Source organism: Teleopsis dalmanni, chromosome 1 (assembly GCF_002237135.1).
Source record: "Teleopsis dalmanni isolate 2A chromosome 1, ASM223713v2, whole genome shotgun sequence".
Classification (NCBI taxonomy): Eukaryota; Metazoa; Arthropoda; class Insecta; order Diptera; family Diopsidae; genus Teleopsis; species Teleopsis dalmanni.
Window position 1 is genome coordinate 124,815,803 of NC_051846.1, and position 4,679 is coordinate 124,820,481.

Here is a 4,679-nt window from a genome sequence, read left to right on the forward strand (position 1 = left end):
GCATTGGAATTACAGAATTATGACTATGAGGTACAACATAGGTCAGGAAAGAACATGCAACACGTAGATGCGCTAAGTAGAAGCACAAATATATTAGTAGTAGAGGGAAATTCGTTCGAACAGGATTTAGTAGTATGTCAGAACAGGGACAGTAAGTTAAAAGCTCTTAAGGTGCAGTTGGAAAAGGCAGAAAGTAAAACATATGAAATGCGTAATGTTATAGTTTATAGAAAAAATAATAACAACAACCTATTATTCTGTGTCCCTGAAATAATGGAATCAAACGTATTACACAAATATCATGATGAAATGGGTCATGTAGGGGTTGACAAAACGATAGAAATAATTTCCAAAACTTATTGGTTTCCAAACATGAAGAAAAAAGTAGACGTTCATATAAAAAATTGTTTAAAGTGTATTGCTTTTTCAGATAAAAGTGGTAGACATGAAGGTTTTTTACACAATATTCCGAAAGGATTAAGTCCTTTTGACGTTGTTCATATCGATCATTTTGGACCGATTGAAGGAAAGAAGTGTTCTATGAAACACTTGTTAGTTGTTGTTGATGCGTGTACTAAATTTGTCAGGCTTTATCCAACAAAAACGACAAAGTCAAGGGAGGCGGTACAAGCATTATGCGATTACTTTAGAGCTTATAGCAGACCGAGGTGTATTATTTCAGACAGAGGGTCATGTTTTACGTCTGGTGAATTCGAGTCATTTTTAAATGCTAATAACGTTCAACACATAAAAATAGCCACCGCATCTCCGCAAGCTAACGGCCAAGTAGAACGTGTTAACAGAAATCTAAAACCTATGATAGCTAAGTTAGTAAGTGCGCAGTCAGAACAAAGCTGGGACAAAGTTGTAGAAACAGTTGAATATGCGCTGAACAATACAGTTCATAGAATGATCGGTGAACATCCGAGCGTTATGTTATTTGGAGTAAATCAAAAAGGGAAAGTTATAGATAGCCTTAAAGAGAACGTAGTAGATATTGAACAAAACGCACCAGAAAGGAATTTAGAGCAGCTACGACTCGTTGCAGAAGAAAAACAACAAAAAGCTCAAAAATATAATGAAAAAATTGTGAATATGAAGCGTAGAGAAGGGACAATATATAAGATAGGTGATTATGTTATGATAAGAAATTATGATACTCATATCGGAGTTTCAAAAAAACTAATACCTAAATTCAAAGGCCCTTATAAAATCACAAAATTACTTGGGAACGATAGGTTTGTGATAGAAGATGTAGAAGGGTTTCAACATTCTAAAGCGGTGTATAAATGCATTTGGGCAGCTTCAAATATGAAACCGTGGTTTGGAAAATGTATGGTGTCAGATGACAGAGAGAAAAATGTTAATAATAATGAAAGCACTAGAATGTTAAGGTCTAAAAGTAGAAATCAAGAATCAGGAGATCCTTGAGGTCAGGACGGCCGAGTTGTAGTAGTATAAGTATTGTAGATGTATGATAGTATATAAGTATTGTAGTCATAAGATAGAATTAAGCATACACATGTAAACTAAGGTAGAATTAAGAGAAAGAATAATAAAAGAGACAGTTGCGTGACGACCGTCGAACAAAGTAGATGTTGGTTGTTTCTACTAAAATATGCTCATAATTATATGCAAGCCACATCAATATGCCTTAAGCACAAAGGAAAAAATTTAATTTTATCGGCAGTTTACTACCCCCCTCGATTCAAATTTACTGAGATCCAATTTACGAATTACTTCTTAACACTAGGTGAAAGATTTCTTGCGGCGGGAGACAACAACGCACGTATTGGGGTTCACGACTCTTTAATCCAAAAGGAAAACAGTTCCACAGTTCCATTCATTCTAAAATGTACTAGGCATAATCTTGTAAGGCCCAAATTTTATTCTAAAATTTAACCCCACAAATTAAATGAATAGTCAAATATGAGTTTTAAATCCACTTAGTAAAAAAACATGTTTCTAAATTCAATAAAATTTTTCTGCAGTAACACCTATTTTTGACCCTGTAAATTACATATCAAAGACAAACATTTTTTATAAACGAATGACCCTGTGAAGTAAAATATGTTTTGATTAGTTTTTTTGCCGCTAATAAAAATTAGTTAAATTTGTTGTAACTATTTCTCTTGTTTGTCTGCATAAACAAATTTAAGAAAAATATTGTGCACGCATTTTTTATGTGATGCAGTTATTTTTGTTGAATTTGATTGCAATGCGTACAACAATAAGAAATTTGTTTTGACAAATTTACGGGACTTTGTTTATTTGAAAATAATTATTGTTTTTGTATGTAATAGAAGGAATTTCAAATAAAAGGGCAGCGAAATTGCCAAATCTTTCTATTTGGAATTTCTTTCACTTCAAGGTAAGTCGCTTTTATTAGGGATGATAGTGGGAGCTCGGACTAGTTGGTCCAGGCATATGTTGATTCGTTTGGCCATTGCTGACGATCACCATGTGAATGGATGAACTAGTTTGAGTGAAGTGATAATGGTTGAATTACCTTCTGCTTGGCTTATGCAGGCGTAGGGTAATTTACCTAGTCATCCAGACTTCCATTTGGCCATAGCTGATGGAGGAATGGGCGACGAGTCACCAACACTGTCAGAAGGCGTGTGGACAACGAGCGTTTGGCAATTGCTGACGGACGTGGCCAGGCGTAACAGTAGGAAGGAACCCTTGTCTGGCTTTTGCTGACAAAGGTATTGCTTTATATTGATATTAGAGTTTCTAAAGATTAGCTATTTGGAATTTCTCCTGTTACAGGTTAGCAACTTGCGCACCACTGCAAGCAATCGTCATACGACATTTCACAACATTCTACACCGTTTACAACATCGTGACAACGTTTATGACATCATACAACATTTCACAACATCGTTACAACATTTATAACACCATACAACATTTTACAACATGCTACACCGTCTACAACATCATTACAACATTCTACATCATTAGCAACATTTTCAACATCGCTTTCCACAACTTGATTATATTTTCTTTTTTTTGTTAAATAATAAACGCTACTTTAAACAGAAGTGTCTCTATTATTTTACTTAGATAAATTTTCTAATAACGAACCCTGGTATAGTCGCTGAGTATACCCCAGCTATAGATAGGGCCGGGAAAAGGTCGTTACAAGTGGCGCCCGAGCAGGGACAGTGTTAAATCAAAGGAGCCAGAGACACCTGTATTGTGGTTAATAGTCGTGAATGCAGCATGCTAAAACAAGCTGGATAAAGTTTGTAGTAAGGAGGATCCGATTTTAGAGCACGAACTGGGTTGGTCGCATCACAGAAGACTAGACTAGAATGAAACGAATTTAAGAACTCTGGAAGGGAAAAAATATATCAACGTTTATCACACGTGGAATACCAAGAGGCGGATATAAGTCCTACAATGCGCTCATACATGCAAACAATAGAACAGGTGGAAAAATGGCCTGTCAGATATGACGGTGGTAAGGGTGCATTGCGTTTCATTGAACACATAGAAGAACTGGCAGACAAGTATAGCATCGATGTAAACTTAATTCCACGCAAAATGCCCTTACTTCTCGAAAATAATGCACTGATATGGTATCGCAACAACAATTGTCGTTGGCAGTACTGGACACATTTCAAGGTTGATTTTCTAAAGTTTTTTATCCCGTCTAGATTCTTTGAGCAAAAACAAGAACTACTGCAATCAATAGCCGTCGATGAGCACCAGCAGCAAGTTAAGCAACAACGACAGCCACAACAGCAGACTAATCAACAGCAACAGCAGCAAGTTAATCAACAACGACAGCCACAACAGCAGACTAATCAACAGCAACAGCAGCAAGTTAATCAGCAACGACAGCCACAACAGCAGACTAATCAACAGCAACAGCAGCTAGTTACGCAACAACGACAGCAACAACAGCAGACTCGTCAACAGCAACAGCAGCAAGTTAAGCAACAACGACAGCAACAACAGCAGACTAATCAACAGCAACAGCAGCAAGTTAATCGACAACGGCAGCAGCAGCAACTACAAGATACGCTAGAACACGGCGTACAACAACAAGATCCAAGACCTACCAAAGTACCGATGTTACAACAATACCAAGACTCAAGTCCTATCAACACAACACCTAGTCAAGACGCACAGCAACTACAAGATACACTAGAATACGTTGTACAACAAAATCCGAGACCTATCAAAGTGAAAATACAGCGAGATCCAAGGCCTATCAGAGAGAAAATACAGCAAGATCCGTGACCTATCAAAGTGAAAATACAACAAGATCCGAAATCTACTAAAGTACCGAAGTTACAACAATACCGAGATCCAAGTCCTATCAATACAACACCTAGTCGAGATGCACAGCAACCACAAGACATGCTGGAACACGTCGTACAACAACAAGATCCGATACCTATCGAAGTGAAAATACGACAAGACCCGAGACCTAACAAAGGGAAAACACAGCAAGATCCGAGACCTATCAAAGTACAAAAGTTACAACAACTACAAGGTACACAAGGGCAAATAGTACAACAGCAAATAAAATATATTGAAACACATCAAGGCCGACAGGAACAATTGCCATACCAAATTAAGGAACGTTGTCTGGAAACAGATGACAAAGTCAGCACAGAAAACCAGCAACGGCAAACGATAATTCGTTGTACAACCCAACCGGA